The sequence below is a fragment of the Oryctolagus cuniculus genome, chromosome 21, assembly GCF_051225735.1.
Source record: "Oryctolagus cuniculus isolate XC-2025 breed Fujian yellow rabbit chromosome 21, ASM5122573v1, whole genome shotgun sequence".
Classification (NCBI taxonomy): Eukaryota; Metazoa; Chordata; class Mammalia; order Lagomorpha; family Leporidae; genus Oryctolagus; species Oryctolagus cuniculus.
The window spans coordinates 4,497,267-4,511,200 of NC_142887.1; positions in this window are offsets into that span (position 1 = coordinate 4,497,267).

Genomic DNA, 13,934 nt, shown 5'->3' on the forward strand with positions numbered 1-13,934 from the left:
TCCATTTAATTATTGTTTATAGCTGTTGTCTATATTCCTCTAAACCGGGGACTTTTTGCTTTTTACCTGTTATATTTCTTATGCTGAAAAGTATTAAGCCTTTCTACTATAATGTAATTTTAAAATATGTTATCTCAAAAACGCAATAGAAAGGAAGAAGGGGCCGGCGCCATGGCTCACTTGGCTAATCCTCCACCTGAGGTGCCGGTACCCCGGGTTCTAGTCCTGGTTGGGGAGCCGGATTCTGTCCCAGTTGCTCCTCTTCCAGTCCAGCTCTCTGCTGTGGACCCGGGAAGACAGTGGAGGATGGCCCAAGTGCTTGGGCCCTGCACCCCACGGGAGACCAGGAAGCACCTGGCTCTTGGCTTCGGGTAGGTGCAATGTACTGGCCGTAGCGGCCATTTGTTGTGTGAACCAATGGAAAAGGAAGACCTTTCTCTCTATCTCTCTCACTGTCTAACTCTGCCTGTCAAAAAAAAAAAAAAAGGAAGAAGGAAAGAGGATGGGAGGGGGAGGAGAGGAATATAATCATGTTCTTAGAATTGTATCTACAAATCACACTGAATCTGCTAAAAATTAATTAAAAATAAAGTAATTTGAAAAAGTAAAAAAAAAAAACCTCTTCTATCAATGTCCTGAGGGTACGTGGGGCCTGCATGGCATCAGCCCATCACATCAACCATGATGGCATCAGCCCATTGCCATAGCCAGAACTCAGCATGGTTCCATGTCATTGTATTGGATGAAACAGTTCATGTGCTGTGATCTTTATACCATGGAATACATCAATTATGATGCATGCATATTGCTTATATATGATTACACTGACATACTTTATAAACACATGACACGCATCAGGTGTCATTGTGTACTGATGGAGGAGTCATTTAGAACTTTTGTTGATTGATTTTTATTGAAAGGCAGAGAGACAGAGAAAGAAAGACAGAGAGAAATTTTCAATCCACTGGGTCATCCTCCAAATGCCTGCAACAGCCATGGCTGAGCCAGGCCAAAGCCAGGAGCTGAGAACTCCATCCTGGTCTCTACGTGGGTGTTGGGGACCCAAGTACTTGAGTCACCACCTGCTGCTGCCTCCCAGGGTTCACAGGTGGAAGATCTCTCCTCCTCCTCCTCCTCCTTCTTCTCTCTCTCTTTCTCTGTATCTCTCTCTCAGTCCCTCTGTCATTTAAATAAAATGAAAATAAATTTAAAATTTTTAAATATTTAAAATTACCATAAATCTAACTATGAACATGTGTTAGTATTTGGGCCAAAGAGGATGCACTGTGATCTGATAACGCCCTCTCTGCAGCATCTGACCTTGGGCTACTTGTTTTTTTTTTTTCTTTTTTTAATGTTTTTAAATTTTTTCCTATTTTTTATTCTTTTTTGATAATTTTTTACCTATATAAGGTGACAAATATCATGTGTTTCATACACACAGATGTAGGGGCATAGTGATTCTTCCCTCCCTTCCTCCAACCGCGCTAACCACCATTACCTCCTTTACTTGTGCAATAATCTGTCCTGTCTATTTTATACTCATAACCCTAACTCTCCACTAAGTAAAGAATTCAACAAATAGTGAGAAAAAAACAAAAAGCACTGTTCCTTAACAGTACAGACAAGAGCTGTAAACAAATCTCAAAATGTCAACTCTGCTCACACACATTTCATTTTTGTTCTCTATTAGTTCCCACAGATCAGAGAGAATGTATGGGATTTGTCTTTATGGGAACTGGCTTATTTCACTGAGTATAATGGTTTACAATTGTAACCATTTTATTGCAAAAGACGGGATTTCATTCTTCTTTTTGGCTGAGTAATATTCCAGTGTGTGTGCATATGTGTGTGTGTGTACACACATATGTATCACATTTTATTCATCCAGTCTTCAGCTGATGGACAGCTGGGTTGATTCCATGTCTTTGGTGCTGTAAATGGAGCTGCAATAACGTGGGTAAAGATAGCTCTTCAGATGCTGATTTCATTTCCCTTGGGTAAATTCCCAGGAGTGGGATGGCTGGGTCTTGTGGCAGGACTATACTCAGTTTTCTGAGGAATCTCTACATGGTCTTTCACAGTGGCTGCACCAGTTTGCATTCCCACCAGCGGTGGATTAGGGCACCTTTTCCCCCACATCCTCGCCAGCATCTGTTGTTCGTTGATTTCTATATGAAGGCCATTCTAACCGGGGTGAGGTAAAACCTCAATGTGGTTTTGATTTGCATTTCCCTGATGGCTAGTGATCCTGAACATTTTTTCATGTCTTTTGGTCATTTGGATTTCACCCTTTGAAAAATGTCTGTTTAAGTCCTTTGCCCATCTCTTAACTGTGTTGTCTGTTTTGTTGTTGAGTTTCTTGAACTCTTTATAGATCCTGGATATTAATTCTCTATCAGTTGCATAGTTTGCAAATATTTTCTCCCATTCTGTCAGTTGCCTCTTCACTTTGCCTCCTTTCTACTTGCCTACTTTCTATTTCATTGCCATAGTAAATGATGTTTATTTTTTCTTTCAATCACAACCGAGATTGCATAGCCGTATATCTTCTGTTGCCTTTCACTATCAGTGTATAGAGTTTCTTCACATATTTTACATGCTAACATCTCTTTTTTTTTTTTTTTTTTTTTTTTTGACAGGCAGAGTGGACAGTGAGAGAGAGAGACAGAGAGAAAGGTCTTCCTTTGCCGTTGGTTCACCCTCCAATGGCCGCCGCGGCCGGCACGCTGCGGCCGGCACACCGTGCTGATCCGATGGCAGGAGCCAGGAGCCAGGTGCTTTTCCTGGTCTCCCATGGGGTGCAGGGCCCAAGCACTTGGGTCATCCTCCACTGCACTCCCTGGCCACAGCAGAGAGCTGGCCTGGAAGACGGGTAACCGGGACAGAATCCGGCGCCCCGACTGGGACTAGAACCTGGTGTGCCGGCGCCGCTAGGTGGAGGATTAGCCTAGTGAGCCACGGCGCCGGCCAACATGCTAACATTTCAAAAATGTCTTTATTTTGGAGTTAGATTAGATTTCCAAAGGCAGGACAGAGTGTGGGGAGCAACTCGGACTAGACTGTTACTCGAATTAAGACTTATTCTATACATCTGCTCTCCCACAATATGGCGCTGGGAGAGGAGGAAACCTCTACACAGCTGCCTCTTGCCAATTTGATTGACTGAGCTGCAGGAGCTGATCCTGCTCCTGATTGGAGGAGAGCAGCGTACTCGGCGTGTGGGTAGCAGAGTTGGGATTGGCGGAAGAGGACTATAAAGGAGGAGAGAGACAACATGCACCAGGAACATCTATCTGAAGGAACACCTGAGCAGCCCCCGAGAGAGCCGGCCGGCGGTGTGCCGCTCCCCCGCAGAAGTGGGGAAAGTGGCAGGGGGAACCGCCCTTCCACAGAGGTGGAAGGGTCGGTAGCCAACCCGGGAAGAACCAGCAGCAAACCCGGGGAGGGCCGAGCAGACGAACAGCGCAGGGTCCTGTGTCGTTCCTCCGCGAAGCGGGGAAGCGACATAATGGTGCCGTGACTCGGATAGGAAACCTAGGCAGGGTTTAGTGTCGTTCCTCCACGAAGAGGGGGAGCGACATAATGGTGCCGTGACTCAGATAGGAAACCTAGGCAGGGTTTAGTGTTGTTCCTCCACGAAGAGGGGGAGCGACAACAGAGAATTCCTGTGCTGGCTTTGATCAGGCCCCCCAGCGTTAACATCTCACCTGGCCCTGGAACACTTATCCAAACTAAGAGATGGACACTGGTGCGAGAGGTCTCCGAGCACAGACGGAACGCTCCTCCACTTCAGGACCTGCCAGGGCCTGGACTGCCGTCCTGTGTCTACTCCAGATTTGACATCTCCATGGTCTCTTCTTGCTTTTCATGATCTCAACACCTGTGCAGAGTAGGGTCAGGTTTCTTGCAGCAGTCTGTCCATTTAGGGCACCTCAAGCTTTCTACTGATTTCACTGGTGCAGATTCTGAGGAAGATGAGGTGCAGTGTCCCCAGCCAGGTCTGTGTTGAATTACTTTTTTGTGTCCTAAAATCTAGAGTGTCCTGTATCCAGTATAGAATGAGACACTGCTCTTTTTCATTCACTCAATCCATGTCTTTTTATTGAGTTCAGTCTATTTATCTTTAAGGTAATTATTGATAACTAAGGGCATACTAGTGCCATTCATTAACTGCCTTTTGTATGTGTTGTGGCTTTTAAAATCTTCCCTTTTCTCTCTGACTGCATTTATTTGATTGACTTATTTTTGGTAGCGATATGCTGTGATTCCCTTCTCATTTCCTTTTGTGTGTATTCTGTAGATTTTTCTTTGGAGGCATCATTGCAATTACATAAAGCACCTTAAATTGCAGTACTTTAAACATAACAATTTCACTTCAATTACATAAAATTCTATTACTTAAACCTTCATCCCTGATTTCAGTGATGTCACAAATGCACCTTAGCTGAGTCATGAGCACTGTGTCCCCTTAACACAGATTTCCAGTTACTATGAATTTCATTTAGATTCTATACACTGAAACTAGAGTAGGCCACTATGTGTGCATGTTCGGTCTTCAGCACACAGCCTCCTTTCCTGGGGTTCTAGGCCTCCCTCTGCACCTCACAGAACAGATCCACTGCTAACAAACCCCTTCTGCCTTTGCTTATCTGGGGAAGTCCCACTGTCTGGGCATCGTTGAAGGATTACTCCTGGGTACCGCACTCTGGGTTAAGTTTATTTTTCCCTCTCAGCACTTGGAATCCACAGCACCACCCATTCCCTTCTGACCTGCAAGAATTCTGCTGCGAGATCTGTGATAACCCCACGGAAGCCCCTTCTCTGCCCTGAGCTGCTTTTCTCTCTCTGCCCCCGAGACCTCCTGGGGCGGACAGCTGAGCGGATGGTGATTTGCTGCGGCTCGCTGGGTGTGACTGGACGCTACAGCTGGAACTCTTTGAAGTCCCTGATGCTGTGTGCTCAGCTCGTCCCTGGATTTGAAAAGTCGTTGCCCGTGTCTCTTCACATAAGCTCTCCGCCCTTCTCTGCCTCTGAGCTTCCCGTGATGTGGACATCGGTCCACTCGGTGGATGTTTGTTTATGCTTTATTTCATTTTGCTCCCTGATGACACGAATGACGTCTGCCTGAGGCCATGTGCTGCCGGCTCCCTCACGTGGATCCTTCAGTTTAGCCACTGAAATTCCCAGCTGCAGGTCTGCTTCGCACTCTGCTCACAATTTCTGCCCCTGTGGACACTGTAACCCTAACCCAAACCCGAACCCAAACCCGAACCCTAAACCCAAACCCAAACCCAACCCTAAACCGAACCCAAACCCGAACCCGAACCTGAACCCGAACCCTAAACCTGAATCCGAACCCAAACCCTAATCCCTAACCCCAAACTCCAAACCCTAACCCTAACCCCTACCCCTAACCCCTAACCCGAACCCTAACTCTTAACCCAAACCCGAACCCAAACCCCAAGCCGAACCCTAATCGAACCCGAACCCCACCCCAACCCGAACCCTAACCCCAACCCGAATCCTAACTTGAACCCAACCCCAACCCCAACCCCAATGCCATCCCGAACCTGAATCCGAACCCTAACCTGAACTCGAACCCTAATTGAACCCGAACCCAAACCCTAACCCTAACTCGAACCCTAAGTCGAACCCTAACCCAAAACCTAACCCTAGCCCGAACCCTAAACCCTAACGTGAACCCTAACCCGAACTTGAACCTGAACCCGAACTGAAACCCTCACCCTAATCAGAACTCTAACCTGAACCCGAACCCTAATCCAAACCTGAACCCCTAACTCCTATCCTGAACCCTAACTGTAACACTGCTTTCAAACCAAACCAGAATCCTAACCTATGATCCTGAATTTAAACCAGAATCGGAACCTTAACGCAGAACCCTGGACTCCCAACCCAAATTTGCATATATATACCTATGCAGTGTCCTGCCCCTGCACCTTTCACTCTCGCTACTTCAACTACATGACACCATCAGACAGTGACCTGCAGAGAGAAAACTGTTAGAAATACAGAAGGAAAACCAACACAATAGCAAATGTGAAGACATCGTACATAACAGGATTACATGTTGGATGCATGGGAACGCCTTTCAAAAAACCAAGGGTGAGCCACACCATCATCCACAGGAGACACCAGTCACAGAACCACAGTAAACACCCCCCGCTCCTCCCAGCAATGAGGAAGCAGACAGAACACCAGCATCATTTCATATAGACACCATTAGCCAGGTGAAGAGTGGGATTCCCAGCCCAGTGCTGTGGGGCAGCAGGTCAGGCTGAGGCCTGTTAGGCCCACACTGCACATCCGTGTGCTGCTTTGAGTTCCAGCCAACCCACACGTCTGTCTCGGCTTCTGTAACATTCCTAGGAGGCAGTGGATGGTGGCTCAGGTTCTGGATTCCTGCCACTCAAAGTGGGAAACCCAGACAGAGTTCCAGGCTCCATTCCCTTGTTTGGCCATGACCTGGAAATGGTGGGCATTTTGGAAGTGATTTAGAGTATTGAAGACCGCTCTCTCTCCGCCTCCTCCTCAGTCACTCTCCATTTCATATAAAATAAATTTTTTAAGAAGAGGGAGAGACTTCCTCAGCAGGACAAAGTACTTGGGAAAGCCCACAGCACATGCCACACACTGTGCCTCTCCCTGGCAGCTCTGAGCGGAGCTGAGGGGGAGGGGAGCCCAAAGTCCTCGGTTTTCAGCACTGCACTGTGCGTCCTTTCTAGAGCAGCGAGGCAGGAACTCACTAAGGAGTGCACAGCATGGCACCGAGCTGGTGCACACACGCTGTAAAGTCATACACAGAGTTGACACACAGCACTCCACCGCACCCAGGAAATCAACTATCACAGAACAAAACTGTGAAATCCCACTCACTAAGGAGTGCACAGCATGGCACCGAGCTGGTGCACACACGCTGTAAAGTCATACACAGAGTTGACACACAGCACTCCACCGCACCCAGGAAATCAACTATCACAGAACAAAACTGTGAAATCCCACTCACTAAGGAGTGCACAGCATGGCACCGAGCTGGTGCACACACGCTGTAAAGTCATACACAGAGTTGACACACAGCACTCCACCGCACCCAGGAAATCAACTATCACAGAACAAAACTGTGAAATCCCACTCACTAAGGAGTGCACAGCATGGCACCGAGCTGGTGCACACACGCTGTAAAGTCATACACAGAGTTGACACACAGCACTCCACCGCACCCAGGAAATCAACTATCACAGAACAAAACTGTGAAATCCCACTCACTAAGGAGTGCACAGCATGGCACCGAGCTGGTGCACACACGCTGTAAAGTCATACACAGAGTTGACACACAGCACTCCACCGCACCCAGGAAATCAACTATCACAGAACAAAACTGTGAAATCCCACTCACTAAGGAGTGCACAGCATGGCACCGAGCTGGTGCACACACGCTGTAAAGTCATACACAGAGTTGACACACAGCACTCCACCGCACCCAGGAAATCAACTATCACAGAACAAAACTGTGGAATTCCACTTTCAGTAAGACCAGCAGTAAGAGTGTACTCAGGAATAAATCTACATTGGGAAAAAAGTGTTACATATTGAAAGTTACAGAACATTAGCGAATGGAGTTAAAGAAAAACATAATAAATACAAAGACCTATCACACTTATACAATAGAAAACCTAGAATTAGGACTGCAATACCACAGAGCACATGATACACAGATTCAATGTGACTGTTATCAAAAACCATGGGCAATGTATTGGGAAAATTATCCCAAGACAAATACGGAATTTCAAGGGACACTACCTAAACGGCCAAAGCAACCCTGAACGAAGAAACATGAAGTAAGGAGACTCACCCTTCCCCATTTCCAATCTTAACACTAAACAATGCAAATCAAAGAAAGGATGACACTGGAACAAACAGAAAGAGTCATGGAATTGAACTGAGAGTACAGAAATAAAACCACACATCTGCGGTGAATTGTTTCTTGACAATGAGCCAATGCATTAAAACAGGGAAGCGTGCTATCTGCACAGTGGACACCCGGCCTGGTGCCTGTGGAATCAGCTGAGACACCCGCGTCCCACACTGGGATGCCTGGGTTTCATGCCTGGGTCTGATGCCCACCTCCTGCTCCCAACTCCAGCTTCATGCTCATGCAGACCCTGGGGGCAGAGGTCATGGAAAATGGGCTTGGGTCCTTGTCACCCAGGCAGGAAACCCAGAATATTTCCCTGGGTCCTACTTCAGCACCCCCACATCCCAGCAAGCACTTGGGGAATGAACTAGAAAATGAGAGCTAGCGTGATCTCGCTAGCACTCTCTCTCATATGAATATAGACTTAGAAATCATTTTTACAAAAAGATGACTGCAACAAATGCTGTCTTCATGACCTTGGATTTAGCATTTGCTTCTTAGATCTAACACCTACAGCACAAGCAACAATAATAGAACCAGAACTCAGATAGGAGCTTCTTAATATTTACAGCCATAAAATCCTTTGTTTCAGGAGGAGATGTGTGAACACAAAGACCCATCTCCTTAAAAACCCCTGGCCTCAATTGGACTGCGCACTCAGCCCTCTGCCTCTCTGCTGAGCCGCCCGCCCGGTCTGGCCAGGTGTAATCTCTCCACTCAACCATGTAACCTCCACCCCCCACCCAGTCTCTCAGGCTCTGTCTGGAGAGGTGCCCATCCATCCTTACAGATGTCCATTCCCTAATAAACTTTGCTATTTTACCTCCCACTACTCTGTCTCACGCCTGAATTCTTTCTTGCGCGAAGACAAGAACCCTGCAATTTCTCCGGTAACAGTGTGTCCCCGGTGTGTGAACAATAAAATTGGAAAAGACAGTCTTGTGTCCATGTGTTCCTTTCTTCCCTGTGACTGACAAGTCGTACGTCGCACTTGCTACTGTTGAGCTACGTGACAGTAGGCGCTCGCAACAGCAGGTCTCAGACAATAGCCAGAGTCACAGAGTTCGATCTAAATACGACGCAATCTGCCTAGCAGTAGCATCAGACGCACAGGATAAGGCCTCAGCCCCACAAGGCTGCCACTTCTGATGTCACTCACAAGTTCCCACGTTACCAAGCACTTGTGTCCAACCCTGTCACAATACAGAGCCTCCCGCAATCCCCTCCTCAGTGTCAATCATGTGCTAGAGTTGCTCACAGAACCCAGGGAACACTGCACTCACCAATGCCAGCTTAATACACAGCTCTCTTAAGGCTGCACGTGAACAGCCAGAGAATGAGCACAGGCCAGGCAGTCAGGGCGGAGTACAGGGCTCCCAAACCCTCCACGTGCAGCCTCCCTCCCACCTCCTTGTCTTCAGCAACACAGAAGCTGTTTGAATCCCATACCTTTGGACTTTTATGGCCATTAATGATTGACTCAGTCCTCTCCACAAAGCCTGGGGGTTGGGTAAAAGGTTGGGGTCAGGGCTAAAACTCTGTACCTGGAACCACAGGGTTGGTTCTTCTGGCAGCCAGGCAGCCTGGGGCTGTCCAGGAACCTCCAGCTACCATCCATTAGCACACAAAAGATATCACTTCACACATTCTAAAGTCTAGATAACAGCTGAGTGCCAGAAAACTGAGGCACAGGAGGCCAAATGTGTACCTCTTGTTTCACAACCCAAAAAATTGAAAGAATATATACACATTACATATCTAACAGCATGCTGTCCAGGACATGCCCTATGTGTTTTCTTTCCATTGTAATATTCATTTATGTATTTGAAAGTCAGAGTTTTTTTGTTTGTTTTGTTTTTTTGTTTTGACAGGCAGAGTAGACAGTGAGAGACAGAGAGAAAGGTCTTCCTTTTGCTGTTGGTTCACCCTCCAATGGCCGCCGCGGCCGGCGCGCTGCGGCCGGCGCACCGCGCTGATCCGAAGGCAGGAGCCAGGTGCTTCTCCTGGTCTCCCATGGGGTGCAGGGCCCAAGCACTTGGGCCATCCTCCACTGTACTCCTGGGCCACAGCAGAGAGCTGTCCTGGAAGAGGGGCAACCGGGACAGAATCCGGTGCTCCGACCGGGACTAGAACCTGGTGTGCCGGCGCTGCTAGGCGGAGGATTAGCCTGTTGAGCCATGGCACCGGCCGAAAGAGTTAAAAAAGAGGGAGACAGGCCGGCGCCGCGGCTCACTAGGCTAATCCTCCGCCTAGCAGCGCTGGCACACCGGGTTCTAGTCCCGGTTGGGGCGCCGGATTCTGTCCCAGTTGCCCCTCTTCCAGGCCAGCTCTTGAAAGGAGCGGCCGAGAGCCGCCATAAAATGGCCTTAATAAAACAGTCCTGGGAAATGGGGAGTAAACTAAGTTCACAGAGAAAGCAGATAGCTACTAGCCAGAGATAAGGGCTACTAGCCAGAGATAAGGGCGACAGAACATCCTGGTATGCACCTAAGCCCCCTCCCCTGTGCTTGTTCAAGCTTAACAAAGAAACCGCGAGACACGTAGGGCACGTAGCCACCCCTTTCTGCTCTTCAAGGACCCCCTCCCCTTGTCCAAGCTTAGACACGTAGGGCACGTAGCCCCCGTTTCTGTTCTCTCCTCCTCCTCGAGGACCTCCTCGCCACCCTATGGTATGTTAATTTTGTGGTTTTGCCCCTTAAAAGCTGTGTGAGATAGCTGCTCGGGGCTCCTCTCGCTTGCTTGCTGCTTGCAGCAGCAGGGGCCCATTTGCGCAAATGAAATAAAAATTACCTCCTGCTCTATTGCATCGTCTGGTCTGGAGTCTGTGTTTCTGGGGTCGTCACAAGAGGACACCGCTTTTGGGGTCCTACATTTGGGGGCTCGTCCGGGATTTGGGGGACCCCAGACTCCCACACTCCATCGGCCTGACGGAGGTAAGTTTGCTTACTTGTGTATTATTGTAATTGTGGTTTGTACTGTTTGTCTTTGTCTGCCAGGGCGACGTGGAATCCGTCCTGGGGCGGTTTGTACTGTTTGTCTTTGTCTGCCAGGGCGACGTGGAATCCGTCCTGGGGCGCCTGTACAGGCTCAGTATTGACTGGACCAGTGGGGGAGACAGACGTGTCCTGAGACCCCTGGTTCAACCCTGGAGGACGCTCCAGTGGTGGTCTGGGAAGGAGGGAAAGAGGGAATTTCCCTTCTTCCAGGGGAGAGCCTGGCCAGATGGCCGCTCCCTTCTGATAGTTTCGGTTTTGTCTAGGTCTGTTGCCGCTCGGCTTGTGATTTGTGTTCTGTGTGTCACTGTTTTTGTTGTCCTTTATTTCTTACTGTCTCCCCCATCTGTTTTTATTGTTGTGTTTGATTGCTAGATGTATACTTGTATGAAAAATGTGTATTGTATTCTTATGATGTGTTAATTATGTCTACTTCTCAATGCAACTCTAGGGCCAAATGTAAGGACAAATTTTTGGAATGGAGAGGCTTGTACCTAGATTTGGCTCTGGTAACCAAGAAACTTTGCTGCCGAATGACCTTCTCCTGCTCCTTGGGAGCCTGGCCAGTTCCCAGGGAGGAGGATAAAGGAATGTTTTCTGATAAACAGGTGGGCATGCTTCATGTCTCGGCTCTCTGGCCAAGACCCGAGATGGGACGCACTGCTTGCCTAAAATCTTGGCAATGAGCCACCCTTGTCCTTGGGGGCTTTAAGGGGGAGCCGGAGCAAGCCTCTGCTGCTGCTGTTTCGTTTCGGGGGGAACACGCAGTCAAGCTGAATGTTAAATGTGCCCGTGATGATTACTAATAATGTTTAATTCTCAGTATGGATCCTTCTCCGGAGCTGTGTGAAGATTGCCTAGTGATGCCCACAGTACTGTAAATTCTACAAAACATAAGTACAACGTGGACATGATCAATTGGCTACTGTGATTGAGGTGTTCTGTGACAGTCCCTTTAATGAGAAATTAACAAAATGGATTAATAACAGGACATTCAGGACCTGACACTCTGCTTGGTATGTCATTACAAAAATCATCAAGGAGGGCTATGCCTGATAAATGAGGGTGCTATAAATGTGGGCAACAGGGACATGAACAAAAATTGTCCAGAAGTCAAAAATCAAAATAAGGCTCTTCCTGGGATTTGCTTCCAGTGCTAAAGGGGAAGGCATTGGGCCAATAAATGTCACTCCAAAACTGATAAAGAAGGTAATTCATTAAAAAACAGAGTTCAGGAAACTGGAAGCGGGGCCAGCCTCAGGCCCTCCCTACAGGGATCAGTGGACCATCTTGCTATAGTATCATTAAAGCAATGGAGCCATGTTTATTGCAACATTCTGTTAATCTATGCTCCTTTACCATCTTTCCTGTAAATAATTTTAGTGTGCACTACAAGGCTTGCAGCGTATTTCTTGTGGATTAAACTAAAAGTAACTAAGTCTGTGCACAGCAGACAGCTGAAAAGTAATTTACTGTCACAAATTGGCATAGTTGGCAGGATCCGCAAGTATGCAAAGCAATGCCTTTCTTTAAAAGAAAAACTGAAGTTGCATGTGTAACCTGTGATGTTCCTGGCTGGAAAGACCTTCAGTTCGCCTGTTTGGTGAAGGAATGGGCTCTCTGCTCAGAATCGAGTGAGAATTGGGATGGCAAGTTACAGAGTGCACAGCCTCCACAAGTTATTGAGGTTTTGCTATCAGTGCCGGTGGAAAAGGGGGATGAACTATAGGCTTTGGGGAGGTGAGAATGGATTTTGTTATCTGCATACTGATGCATGTGTAAGCAATTGGAAAAATAAGTACAGGATAAATGTAAATTGGGAAAAAGAAAATGCTGCCCTTTGGAGTCAAACTGCTAGATAGTGGTAGAAAAAAAAAATTATATCAAGCTCCTGTACTGCTGCCAGGGCCAACTAAGGTTATTCAGTGTAAACAATACAGAATTCCAGGTGGATATGAGGAAATATCTAAAACAGTAAAAAAATTATCTTAGTGCTGGAGTGATGATTCCCATAATCACTAAAAGAAATTATCTAATTTGGCATGTTAAGAAATCAGATGAAACCTGAAAAATGACTGTGGATTACAGGGAATTAAACAAAGTTACTCTCCCATTGACTGCTACAGTCCCAGATACCATCATTTTGATGTAAAAGGTCACAAACATAAAAGCGTGTTCTTGATAAGGAAAGTTAAAAGAAAGAGATACTTTTAAATAAAAAAGGGATATGATTTGTAAAAATTGTTTATAAAAGGGGGGGGAGAAGAGAAAGGTTTGAGCAAGTTACAGAAGGTGTGAGAAAGTCACAAAATGTTATGGGAAGAAGAAATCTTTGGTTATTTTCTTTGACATAAAATCAAAATCTGATCCTCTGTTAAAGCAATGAGTTAAAGTAATCTATTATGTTCTCTTGATGTCTCTGTTAAATTCTAACTGCTTAAAAACAGCTGTAAAAAGAGCAATGGTAAAATGGAGGGATCCTATCACCAATCAATGGAATGGACCTGATCCAGTACTGGTATGGGACAAGGGCTCCTAAGGGATGGGTTTTTCCGTGTAACCAACATGCCTTTCTGCAATTGCTCCCTGGGCCGTGTGGCCCTGATGCTAACATCTGTATTTACAGCAGCGGATAGAGCAGTGGTGTGCTTTACCTGAAGACTACAATAACAATCATCCTAATAGGAGAGGACACTGCCCTTGCCATGGCTGCATCAGTAGTAAGTGTTCCTGGACTGGCTTTGGAAATAATCGTGGACTATGAAGGCTTACATGTTTGGTGACCAAAGCAATCAATCTTACTGCTACTGTGCTATCCAATATAGCCAAAGAATTGGATCAAGTTCACTCAGGAGTGCTTTTAAGCCATGCAGCTAACAATTACTTGCTGTTAAAAAAGATCATTTAAGTTGTAAACCTGTACCTGGGGGATATTGCTTTAACATTACTAACAATGTGCCATATATAGAGTCTGTTATTGATAAACTTAAGAGTAAAATGCAACA